General features: G+C 47.5%; 1 pseudogene across 1 annotated transcript; it reads right to left on the bottom strand.

Annotated features, from left to right (window-relative positions):
• Positions 1–2781: 2781 nt before the first annotated feature.
• LOC308175372 (contactin-3-like) lies at positions 2782–10578 on the bottom strand (annotated as a pseudogene). Its single transcript has 7 exons — positions 10478–10578; positions 9780–9882; positions 7870–7972; positions 7131–7313; positions 4877–5017; positions 3869–3998; positions 2782–2932 (listed from the first exon to the last, which is right to left on the bottom strand). The product of its transcript is annotated as a contactin-3-like (transcript).
• Between the last annotated feature and the right edge of the window lie 2791 nt (positions 10579–13369).

The raw sequence follows: 13369 nt of genomic DNA on the forward strand, positions 1-13369 counted from the left end.
CTCGTCAGACTCAGAGACTGAGTGAACTGAGATCTGGCTCACACAGGTGTGATGCTCTCTGGTTGTTCTGTTTTCCCAGAATAGCGCTGGGCAGCAGGCGTGTAGCGGTGACACTACCCTCCTCACACACTCTCTGGGCTGTGACCTGCACCTGCAATGACCTCTGACCTGTGACCCTGTGACCCTGGAAGGCTAGCACGAGATAATAATAATAATAATACATTAGACTTATATAGCGCTTTTCTAGACACTCAAAGACACTTATGAGATGTAACACACAAGCATCACATGGACGTGACACGGTATAATTAGTGAAAACCTTTGCACTACTGATGTTTACAGTACTACCTTTGCACATACTGTATATTGCACATTGTACACACCTCTAGGATATAGCTTCTTTTTATACATCTGCACATTACATACTGTACATGAGCTACCTCACTGTACAAGCTACCTTAACGAACATAGTTCATAACTGTATATACCTCTAAACTACCGTACATGCCTTACTGTACCTATCACTGTCTCTATCATGTCTTATATCATGTTTTTATGTTTTTATATCACTATTTGCACTTTAGATTAGTCAACTTTATTATTATTCAACTTTATTGTCATCGCAGAGTACAAGCACTATACTGTACAACGAAATGCATTTCAGCATCCAACCAGAAGTGCAAATAGTGATATAAGGGCGTGATATGAATAGAACAAGAGGTAGTGATAGGTAACTATGTAATATACAGTATGTGCAGAGGTAGTATTGTAAACATCAGTATAGTTTAGATGTATATACAGTTATGAGCTATATACAGTTATGAGCTATGTCCAGTTATGAGCTATGTACAGTTATGAGCTATGTACAGTTATGAGCTATGTACAGTTATGGGCTATGTACAGTTATGGGCTATGTACAGTTATGAGCTATGTACAGTTATGAGCTATGTACAGTTATGAGCTATGTACAGTTATGAGCTATATACAGTTATGGGCTATATACAGTTATGAGCTATATACAGTTATGAGCTATGTACAGTTATGGGCTATATACAGTTATGAGCTATGTACAGTTATGGGCTATATACAGTTATGAGCTATAGACAGTTATGGGGCTGTATACAGTTATGAGCTATGTACAGTTATGAGCTATGTACAGTTATGAGCTATGTACAGTGAGGTAGTTTATGTACAGTGAGGTAGTTTAGCTACAGTATCTAATGTGCAGAATTATTTCCACTTCTGGTTAGATGCTAAACTGCATGTCGTTGTATAGTACTGTATTGTACTCTGGGATGACAACAAAGTTGAACCTAATCTCTAATCTAATCTAACACCCTCCTCCTTCCTCAACCTCCTTGTCTTGAGGTCACCTGATGTCATCCCTCCTCTCTCATCAGAGGCTGATTCAGAAACCTGGACGACCCGCGGCGCGGGACCCCTGGCCAATCAAAGACCAGAGGACGTCTCAATCAATCAACGGCAGGCGCTCGGTGGGAGAGGACCCCCGCAGCCGTCTGGGAACCTGGAGGCTGGTGTGTTTGAGCACCGCTGTCTACTCTCTGCTACTCCTGAACAATGGGTATGATTACCCCAAGGTCACCATCACACACACCATCCTCTGTACCTGTAACTGTGAAGGTGTTCACACCCGTACAACAACAACAACAACGCAATCATTTATACACACGATAGATCTGTACACAAGACATCTGTCTTGGAGGAACAGAGACAGTTTAAGCAAAAGAAGTAGCTCTCTCCTCTCTCTCTCCTCCACTCTCTCCTCCTCTCTCTCCTCCACTCTCTCCTCCTCTCTCTCCTCCACTCTCTCCTCCTCTCTCTCCTCCACTCTCTCCTCTCTCTCATCCACTCTCTCCTCCTCTCTCTCCTCCTCTCTCTCCTCCTCTCTCTCCTCCACTCTCTCTCCTCCACTCTCTCCTCCACTCTCTCCTCCTCTCTCTCCTCTCTCTCCTCTCTACCCTCTCTACCCTCTCTCTCCTCCACTCTCTCCTCTCTCTCCTTCTCTCTCCTCCTCTCTCCTCCTCTCTCTCCTCCTCTCTCTCCTCCACTCTCTCTCCTCCACTCTCTCCTCCACTCTCTCCTCCCCTCTCTCCTCTCTCTCCTTCTCTCTCCTCCTCTCTCCTCCTCTCTCTCCTCCTCTCTCTCCTCCTCTCTCTCCTCCACTCTCTCCTCCACTCTCTCCTCCCCTCTCTCTCCTCCTCTCTCCTCCTCTCTCCTCCTCTCTCTCCTCCTCTCTCTCCTCCACTCTCTCCTCCTCTCTCTCCTCCTCTCTCTCCTCCACTCTCTCTCCTCCACTCTCTCCTCCTCTCTCTCCTCTCTCTCCTCTCTACCCTCTCTACCCTCTCTCTCTCCTCTCTCTCCTCCTCTCTCTCCTCCACTCTCTCCTCTCTCCTCCTCCTCTCTCCTCCTCTCTCTCCTCCTCTCTCTCCTCCACTCTCTCTCCTCCACTCTCTCCTCCTCTCTCTCCTCTCTCTCCTCTCTACCCTCTCTACCCTCTCTCTCTCCTCTCTCTCCTCCTCTCTCTCCTCCACTCTCTCCTCTCTCTCCTTCTCTCTCCTCCTCTCTCCTCCACTCTCTCCTCCACTCTCTCCTCCACTCTCTCCTCCACTCTCTCCTCCCCTCTCTCCTCCACCCCTCCTGAAGTCTCTCCTTGAATAGAGAGACACAGCAGACAGCTGGAGCCCCCAGGGGACCGGCCCGCGGTCAGGAGCGTCTCCTCAGCCATCAGTGGCTTGGGCAGCGGAGCGTACGGGACCGTACCTCTGGCTGTCCTTCAGGAACTCCCCCCCCCTCCGCCAGGAGATGGAGGCCCGGGGGGAGGCGTGGGGACGACACTCCATGATCACCTCCCCCCCGCGCTGGATCAGCACCGACTTCTTCACCGGGCTCTTGGAGAAGTCGGGTGGAGAGGCTGTAGGGAGGGTGGGAACAGAACAGAACAGACAGACGCTGTTTATTTAAAGCTGTTTAGCCATTTGTGACATAGTCTGATCGTTTTGGTCCGCATGTCGGCAACCGATCGAAATGTTCGGTTATTTTCTTTTGAAACGCGGAACTACGTTTCGACGTCGTTGAGAATCACAACACAAACTCTCTAGTCAAGACAGAATACTGTAAATAAATTGATTTTGGTGAGTAATCCCCACTGCTACCTAGTTAACTACAACACTACTTTACATTGTTACCTAGTTAACTAGAACACTACTTTACATTGTTAGCAGGCTCACGAAACAAGCTGTGTTAGTTGACTAGCGATGTGTCGTTGATTTTCAACTACGCGGAAATGTATTCACACTTTTCGAAAAGAAAAGTCTGATCGTTACATCAGATCCCGACATGAGGACCAGAGCATCAAAACGTGTCACAATCGCTCTCTTCCAAGGCAGGAACGCACCGTGACGCAACCAGCCAAAAATGTCAAACACATCATCGTCAATTAGAACGATTGTATTTAATCAAAAAGCCCTGAGTGTCTTTGTTTATGAAGTAATTATGTAAATGTCTTCTAACGCCGCAGCTCAGCTCCTGTAGGCGTCGCCGTGTTTGTTTCATATTCATCTGAGGAACTTCCTCCCACTGACGACATCCTGGTTATACGTGTCGACGTGTGTGCTTGACCTGTAGCCCCGCCTACAGGCAACGACTGTGTGTGAACAACACTACGTAAACACTGTGTAGGGTATAGCCACATGCTATAGACACAAACACTAGAGAAGAGACACATCCTCACACTAACACACACATCCTCACACTAACACACACATGCTATAGACACACACATCCTCACACTAACACACATATGCTTACCTACACACATCCACACACACACACACACATACACGCTTACCTACGACCTTCAGCTCGGCGCTGGCGTAGATGGCCCCGTGCAGGTTCTCAGCCAGACACTGGTACATCCCAGAGTCCAGCAGGCTGATGGAGGAGATGGACAGACGACCCCCGTCCACCTCCACCCTGTCCTGGTGACGCATAGAGAGTAGAACAATATAAGGGACATATAAGGGACATATAAGGGACATAATAAGGGACACATAAGGGACATATAAGGGAAATGTATTTGAATACAAATGATCACTGTCTACGATGAGGTCATTCTATCTTTAGATTTCACTCCTACGGTACCAGTCAAAGGTTTGGACACACTTCCACATTCAATCAAACGTTTGCCTGCTACTGTATCTGCGCCAGGACAAAGCCAATAAGCTTGTGTCTACTCATACGATCTCTCTGATGACTGTGACCTTTGCAGCCGCGTCAGTGTTGATGTCGGGTAGACTTCTGTTTAATGAAAACCGGCTTAATGTTTTGATCTCATGTGTCTGATGTGAGATGAACAGGGAGGGTGAGAAGGGAGTAGAACAGTTCTTCATATGCAACACTATCACATGACACATCTGCACGCTCAGGGCAGGGGGAAGGTGTGGGGTGGTTCGAGCACCGGCTGGCCACATGTCGAAGTCTCCTTGGGCAAGACACTGAACCCCCAAATTGCTCCCAGTGAGCGGGCCGGCCGGCGCCTTGCATGGCAACATGCCTACCTCGCCATCAGTGTGTGAATGTGTGTGTGAATGTGTGTGTGAATATGTGTATGAATGTGTGTGTGAATGTGTGTGTGAATGAGTGTGTGAATGAGTGTGTGAATGTGTGTGTGTGAATGTGTGTGAATGAGTGTGTGAATGTGTGTGTGAATGTGTGAATGAGAGGCCGTTGTAAAGCGCTTTGGAGAAGCTGCAGCAAAAAAGGCGCTATATAAGTGCAGTACATTCAGGTGCGTCAGCCTCACCTGGGTGACCAGGGGCTCCAGTCTTACCTGGGTTACCAGGGTTACCAGTCTTACCTGGGTTACCAGAGGCTGGCCGTTCCTCAGCCAGCGGTACGCGGGGCGGGGCTTGCTGCTGCCCGACACTCCCACTGCAGGCTGGCCTGGATGGCCATGTGGGCGTCCCTCAGCGTCTGGACCAGTGCAGGTGCTCAACATCTGGGGGAGACGACGGGATTCAGTTAGGGAGGAAGGAAAGGAGGGAAGGAAGGAGGGAAGGAAGGAGGGAAGGAAGGGAGGAAGGAGGGAAGGAGGAGGAGAGGCAGGAGGGAGGGAAGAGGGGAGGAAGGAGGGAGGGAAGGAACGTCAACGTCTGGGGGATCAACAACGGGATTCAGTTAGAAAATGTCAGCATCTTTATTGACGATTATGGCAAATAAATATATGCGACAAAGTCTGGTGAAAAAGGTCACCAGTCCCGCAAATGAGCAAAAACATTTCTTTTGGAGGTTTGTTTTCTTTGTATTCTTTTTCAGTTTTGTTGGCATATTATGAAAGTTGAAGTGTTGAAGAGCCCACTCGATATAACAGACAAGTTGTAGGATCTATAAATACTATAAATACGAGAGGATAATACGATAGATAATTTGTGAATTGGATTCTCTCTCATCTGCTGTAGGCTCCTGGGTAAGTGATACATGGCTTGTCAACAAGCTTTCGTTTTAGGACGTGTTCAAAAGCCAGGCCTGTGTGATCATCTAGTTATGTGTAGTTATGTGTAGTTATGTGTTTTTAGCATGTTGATGTTCTATCAGGATGTTGTGATGTTATAAACATGCAGTTAGATGTTCATAGCGATGTTCCTTCTTAGCACCAGCTACTAGCAGCTGTTTTGTGTGTTTTCATTCAGAGCGAGTTTCTCTGCTATTAGTTTGAGGTGGACCAACATTAAATAAGCACATCCTCTTCAACTATGTTCAGATTTTAATGTATGACACATCATTAGAAAGCTGGTAAAAAACTGAATAACGGCGGTGAGGACTTGAAGGCTCTTTAACCAGACCCTGTCACACACCACGTGTGTACCGGAATAAATGGACCCCAATCTAAATGTCACAAACAAAGGAAGCTGCCCTGAGCGTTGAATAGAGCGCTTCTCTGCGCCCCGCTGGCTAATGGCCATATTCACGTTGGCAGCCGAGGGATTAGCCACTTTAGAACGACAGAAACAGAAAGGTTAATTGGTCCACATTAATTCCAGATGATGTTGTCTTTATCTTGGCTTTTCATAGCGTGGGCACAAGGTTTGTCAACCTTTACTTATGAATTATAATTTACCGACCAGATATTTTTTATTTGACATACTTGGCGAAGCGCGTGGACAAAAGAGACGGAAACATCCATTCAGGAACATCCTAGGAATTGTTAGTTAGTTACCATTCCTAATATTTCACTTTAACATTCCAACATTCCAAACCACATATTGGTTCCATTATTATTAAATATAAAATAGCAGCCTAAGCATACTTGAGAAATTAAATTCAATGTGTTTTTTCGGGGGGGGATTAATTATTATTATTATTAATTAACACATTCTGAGGGACCAGTGGTGTAGTCTAGTGTGTTCCAGTGGGGTATACTGACTGTGATTTTTCCCTCCCAGCCTCATATCGTTCATTTCGGAAAGCTATAAATAAATCTGCGCTCCCTGTCTAACGTTATATATCTAACATTACATGTTATAAGGCTGATCTGTGCATGATAGTGCTGCATTTTGACATATTTCATGTAGCATCTCCCCCCGTTGATGGTATATGACGCTATAGTCAGTCCAATGGTCCAAAAGTGCTTCGTAACACAGACGGGGTGAATTTTATGAATGAAAGTGAAAGTTCTGTCACAAAACGCAGTTACGTATCCTCACATATGTTTAAGTGGGTATATGGAAATCCTTGGCCTTTCCTAGTGGGTATATGGCGTAGTCCTGCGTATCACTCCTAGACTACACCACTGAGGAGAGGTCACGAGAAGAATTAGCTCCCTCCTTCCTCCTTCCCTCCTTCCTTCCTCCTTCCCTCCTTCCCACCTTCCCTCCCTCCTTCCTTCCCTCCTTCCTTCCCTCCTTCCCTCCCTACCTCCTTCCCTCCTTCCCTCCGTACCTCCCTCCCTCCTTCCCTCCTTCCTTCCTCCTTCCTTCCTCCTTCCCTCCCTCTCTACCTCCCTCCCTCCTCCCTCCCTTCCCCGCCTACCTCCTTCCCTCCTCCCTCCTTCCCCCCCCTCCCTCCCTCCTTCCCTCCTCCCTCCTTCCCTCCCTCCCTCATGAGGAACCTACTGTGGAAGAGGAGTTCTCCCCTGGCGACGTTCCGTCCTCGGCTGTTCTCCGCCAGGCACTCGTACAGCCCCGCGTCCTCCGCCGAAGTAGGGGACCTCCAGCACGCCGTTGGAGTGGTTGATCTTGATCTTTCCAGGGAAGGGGGTCCCGTCCGCTCTCCTCCAGGTGATGCTAGGCACTGGGCTGGGGAGGGCAGGGTCAGGGGTCAGGGTCAGAGGTCAGGGTCAGAGGGCACCAGAGGTCACACTAACCACACGCCCACACTTACATTGGCTGCTAAATGGTAACTGACTTATAACTGACTTCCTTATTCCAAAGCGCTTTACAACGGCCTCTCATTCACCCATTCACACACACATTCACACACCAATGGCGGCAAGCTGCCATGCAAGGCGCCGGCCGGCCCGCTCACTGAGAGCAATTTGGGGTTTCAGTGTCTTGCCCAAGGACACTTGGACATGTGGGCAACCGGGGCTCGAACCTCCGATCTGCCGAACTTGCGATCATTAGACGGCGGCTCTACCTCCTGCGCCACAGCCGCCCTTAATTATTATTAATAATAATTATATTATGCTATTATAAGACATTGGCTGTTATAATAAGACATCGGTTGCTGTAGTTCTAAGTTCTTCTTCTGCCTTGCAGTAAGTCACAAACATCACGTTCCATATGCTGAGTGCTGTAGCGTGCCGTGCCCATGCACGCGCCGTGCTTATTACCGTGCTGCCGTCAGACTTACTTCCCCAAGGCGAAGCATTCCAGTTTCACGGACGATCCCTTGGCCACCTGGAGCGTCTCGGGAAACTGAACTTCGATCTTTGGCTCGTACTCTCCCATGACAGCTGCGTGACACAGAAGAAGAAGAAGAAGAAGAAGAAGAAGAAGAAGAAGAAGAAATCACATCAGTTCCGAAACAAAACACAACAAAGATGTCATCTCATCTCCGCCCGTGGTTCAGGTTCATGGTGAGGAGCGTGGGAGGAGGAGGAGGAGGCCGCCGCAGAGCCGCAGAGCAGAACACGCTGGCGTGTTCGTGTACGTAGCTTACAGAACCGGGTCGGGCGGGTCTGGTGTGGGTCTGGATTACACACAGAACACGTTCTGCTCCGGCTGAAGTCTTAAGTGGTTCAGATAAGCAGCTGGAACAGGGGGGGGGGGGGGGGGGGGGGGGGGGGGGGGGGTGGGGGGGGGGGGGGGGGGGGGGTGGACTGCCTGGGTGGAACATGTGTTTGACATGTCTGTGTGTGTGTGTGTGTGTGTGTGTGTGTGTGTGTGTGTGTGTGTGTGTGTGTGTGTGTGAGAGTGAGTGTGTGTGTGTGAGTGAGAGTGAGAGTGAGTGTGTGTGTGTGTGTGTGAGAGTGTGTGTGAGTGTGTGAGAGTGAGATGTGTGTGTGTGTGTATGTGTGTGAGTGTAAGTGTGTGTGTGTGTGTGAGTGTGTGTGTGTGTGTGTGTGTGTTGTGAGTGAGAGTGAGGTGTGTGTGTGTGAGTGAGAGTGAGTGTGTGTGTGAGTGAGAGTGAGTGTGTGTGTGTGTGAGTGTGTGTGTGTGTGTGTGTGTGTGTGTGTGAGAGTGTGTATATGTGTGTGTGTGAGAGTGTGTGTGTGTGTGAGTGAGTGTGTGTGTGTGTGTGAGTGTAAGTGTGTGTGTGTGTGTGTGAGTGTAAGTGTGTGTGTGTGTGAGTGTGCGTGTGTGAGTGAGTGTGAGGAGTGTGTGTGAGTGTGAGTGGCCGTGTGTGTGTATATGTGTGTGTGTGCGAGTGAGTGAGTGAGTGTGTGTGCGTGTCAGAGTGTGGATGTGTGTGTGTGTTTGAGTGAGTGTGTGTACACCCTGCAATATTGTGAGTATGTAAATGTGCCCCGTCATGCGGGAGAGAGAGAGAGGCTGTTCAGACGTTTCAGCTCCTCTGACGAGGAGGTTGTGAACGCAGCTCTGCTCTGAGCAAATCCAGCAAAACAAACACCGGTGTCACGCTACAGACTACCACGGATCTATCTCCTCAGCTCCACTCTCAGACCAGCTACAACTACAACTCACACTCAGCTGCTAGGATAAGCAGGGGGGTGGGGGGGGGGGAGGGAGGGAGGGAGGGAAGGAGGAGGGAAGGGAAGGAGGTAGGGAAGGAAGGACGGAAGGGAAGGAGGGAGAGAAGGAAGGAAGGAGGGATGGAAGGAAGGAAGGAAGGAGGGAAGGAGGAAGGAGGGAGCCAATTCTTCTTGTGACCTCTCCTCATACAGATCTTTATAAGTGAATGGACTATCTAGCTATGCCTTATTCCAAAGCGCTTTACAACGGCCTCTCATTCACCCATTCACACACACATTCACACACCAATGGCGGCAAGCTACCATGCAAGGCGCCGGCCTTGGAAGGGAGGGAGGAGTGAAGGAAGGAGGGAAGGAGGTATCGTCGAGCAGGGAGGGGGGGTAGGGGGTCATGGAGGGGGTTCACCATGGGCGTGGGGGAAGGAAGGAGGGAGGGAGGGATGGGAGGGAGGGAGGGAGGGAGGGAGGAAGGAGGGAAGGAGGTAGGGGGGGGGGGAGGGGGCTCACCGTCTCTGCGCAAGCACCACAGGCGTGGGGGAAGGAAGGAAGGAGGGAGGGAGGTAGGAAGGAGGTAGGAAGGAGGCAGGGGGAGGGGGAGGAGGCTCACCGTCTCTGCGCAGCACCACAGGCGTGGGGGAGCTGTACACAGTGCGGTTGGTCATCATGTTCCTCACCACGCAGGTGTAGTTCCCCACGTCAGACGCCTCCACCTCAGAGGAGCAGAGAACAGCAACGTTTTTGGAGGGAAAATCGTTCAAATAGTGATACAAGCATTACAGTTGGTACAAACCATCTTTGGAGGTCACTCTTCGAATTTAGGAAGGCGGGCTTCACACTACTTCTCCAAGATAGCCGTGGTCAAAGTTAGACTCATTTTAGCATGTCAGCATATCTTATGCCTATACTTTGGTAATGTCAATAATATAGCACACTCCTGTAGTATGTTTTTGAACATTTTCAGGAGTTTATAACAGTATAACAGAGTTATAGTCAAGTCATGTTTATGTATATAGCACATTTACAACGAGAAAACAGCCTCCCAAAGTGCTTAACATATAAAACACTAAACAAAAACAAGCTGCAATACAAGGTGCAGAAAAGTGCAGTTGTGGGGAGGCAGGCTCACCTCTGGTCAAAGGTCAGGGAGAAGCGGTGCGTCTTAGCTAAGGTTTTAAAAGCCTTGACGCTCTGGGCAGATCTGACGTGGGAGGGGGAGGCTATTCCAGAGCCTAGGGGCCTTTGCGAAGGCTCTATATACCAGTTAAAACCGTCTAAAACATGTCAGAGACACGTGGTGTGTGTTACCTTGGCGATGTAAAGGTTCCCTGTCCTCTGGGACACGAAGCGGCGCGTGTCCTGCTGCAGGAAGCTGGGCCGTCCGTTAAACACCCAGGAGTACCTGATCTCTGAGAGAGAGAGAGAGAGAGAGAGAGAGAGGAGAGAGAGAGAGAGAGAGAGAGAGAGGTAGAGAGAGAGAAGAGAGAGAGAGAGAGAGACAGAGAAGCAGAGAGAGAGAGAGAAGCACAGAGAGAGAGATGAGAGAGAAGCACAGAGAGAGAGAGAGAGAGAAGCAGAGAGAGAGAGAGAGAGAGAAGCACAGAGAGAGAGAGAGAAGCACAGAGAGAGAGAGAGAGAGAGAGAGAGAGAGAGAGAGAGAGAGAGAGAGAGAGAGAGAGACTTGACCACAGAGAACCTTGGATATTGACAGGAGAAAAAAGTGATACTGATTCCATGGACATAAAAAAAACAATAACTGCCGGTGTGGCGGAAAAACTGTAGATATGAGATCTGGTTAGGATTGGAAGCTATAAAAAGGAGGTAGACATGATGACGTAGAGTCTGGTGACCTTTTTATAATATCAATAAGTTTGCACGGGGGGGGGGGCTCAGGAGGTAGAGGCTGTGTCTCAGGAGGTAGAGGCTGTGTCTCAGGAGGTAGAGGCTGTGTCTCAGGAGGTAGAGGCTGGTGGAGGTAGAAGCTGTGTCTCAGGAGGTAGAGGCTGTGTCTCAGGAGGTAGAGGCTGTGTCTCAGGAGTAGAGGCTGTGTCTCAGGACGGTAGAGGCTGTGTCTCAGGAGGTAGAGGCTGGTGGAGGTAGAGGCTGTGTCTCAGGAGGTAGAGGCTGGTGGAGGTAGAGGCTGTGTCTCAGAAGGTAGAGTCAGCGTCTAATGATCGCAAGGTCGGCGGTTCAGCAAATTGCTCCCAGTGAGCGGGCCGGCGACTTGCATGGGTAGCTTGCCGCCATTGGTGTGTGAATGAGTGTTGTGAACGGGTGAATGAGAGGCCGTTGTAAAGTGCTTTGCTGCAATTAGGCGCTATATAAGTCATTCTATATAAGTCAGTCTATATAAGTCATCTATATAAGTCAGTCTATATAAGTCAGTCTATGTATGTCAGTCTATATAAGACAGTCTATATAAGTCAGTCTATATAAGTCATCTATATAAGTCAGTCTATATAAGTCAGTCTATATAAGTCATCTATATAAGTCAGTCTATATAAGTCATCTATATAAGTCAGTCTATATAAGTCAGTCTATGTAAGTCAGTCTATATAAGACAGTCTATATAAGTCAGTCTATATAAGTCATCTATATAAGTCAGTCTATATAAGTCAGTCTATATAAGTCATCTATATAAGTCAGTCTATATAAGTCATCTATATAAGTAGATCTATATAAGTCAGTCTATATAAGTCATCAATATAAGTCAGTCTATATAAGTCAGTCCATATAAGTCATATATATAAGTCATCTATATAAGTCAGTCTATATAAGTCATCTATATAAGTCATCTATATAAGTCAGTCTATATAAGTAATCAATATAAGTCAGTCCATATAAGTCAGTCTATATAAGTCAGTCTATAAAGTAATCTATATAAGTCAGTCTATATAAGTCAGTACTACTTACTAGTAAGTAGTAAGTAGTACTAGTACACCACTACTAGTGTGCCCTTGGGTTAAGGCACTTAGCCCTCAGTTACTCCAGGGGGAATGTCCCTGTACTGATTGAAATCGCGTAATGTAAGTCGCTTTGGATAAAAGCGTCTGCTAATGGCAAAATTAAAATTAAATTAAATTATATAAGTCAGTCTATAGAAGTCATCTATATAAGTCATCTATAGAAGTCATCTATAGAAGTCATCTATATAAGTCAGTCTATATAAGTCAGTCTATATAAGTCAGTCTATATAAGTCAGTCTATATAAGTCAGTCTATATAAGTCAGTCTATATAAGTCATCTATATAAGTCAGTCTATAGAAGTCATCTATATAAGTCATCTATAGAAGTCATCTATATAAGTCAGTCTATATAAGTCAGTCTATATAAGTCATCTATAGAAAGTCATCTATATAAGTCAGTCTATATAAGTCAGTCTATATAAGTCAGTCCATTCACATAAAAGATCTGTGTAAGGAGTGGTAACAAGAAGAATTAGCTAGACATCAGTGTGACGCCAATACTAGACACACAGAGACAGTCACAACATCCTCAACAGAGCATGATTCACTCCTGAAGACAGCCAATTATTCGATGTTAAGAATATGCAGACAGTCGGTTAGTCTACTGAAATGTCATTCCCACCAACCACACCAATTAACACAGACAGGTTACACTGCAATAAGTTACACAGCTCTCAAAAACAAGACAAAAAAAGCAATGAAATGGGGGAAATATTACTTAAAACAAGCAGAATTGTCTGCCAACAGAACAAGAAAATCTCACTTGCCAAGCTTTTCTTCAAACAAGTAAAAAATATCTTAAAACGAGTACAGTCAGACAAAAAAACGAGCATATATCGCCTTGATTTAAGATATTTCATCTTACTTAGATGTACTTTGTGCAGTGTAGCGCCACGGGGTTGGTCAGACAGACAGACAGACAGACAGACAGGTAACTAACTTTAACACTAGATTAATACGGTCATATCCAGTAGTTATATTTAGTCACAGAGAGAGAAAATGAACATCAGGGTCTAGGGACACGGATGTCAAATTAAGAGCTGCTTATGAAAGGGGCAGTGCAGGGTGGGAGGGGGGGGGTGTTAGGGGGGCAGGTGGAGGAGGGCAGGGTGGGGGGGGGGGGTGTTAGGGGGGGCAGGTAGAGGAGGGCAGGGGGGGGGGGGGGGGTGTTAGGGGGGCAGGTGGAGGAGGGCAGGGTGGGGGGGGGGGGGGGGGTGTTAGGGCCTTCTATGAT

This window comes from Nansenia antarctica (genome assembly GCF_963989245.1).
Source record: "Nansenia antarctica genome assembly, contig: SCAFFOLD_918, whole genome shotgun sequence".
Taxonomy (NCBI): domain Eukaryota; kingdom Metazoa; phylum Chordata; class Actinopteri; order Argentiniformes; family Microstomatidae; genus Nansenia; species Nansenia antarctica.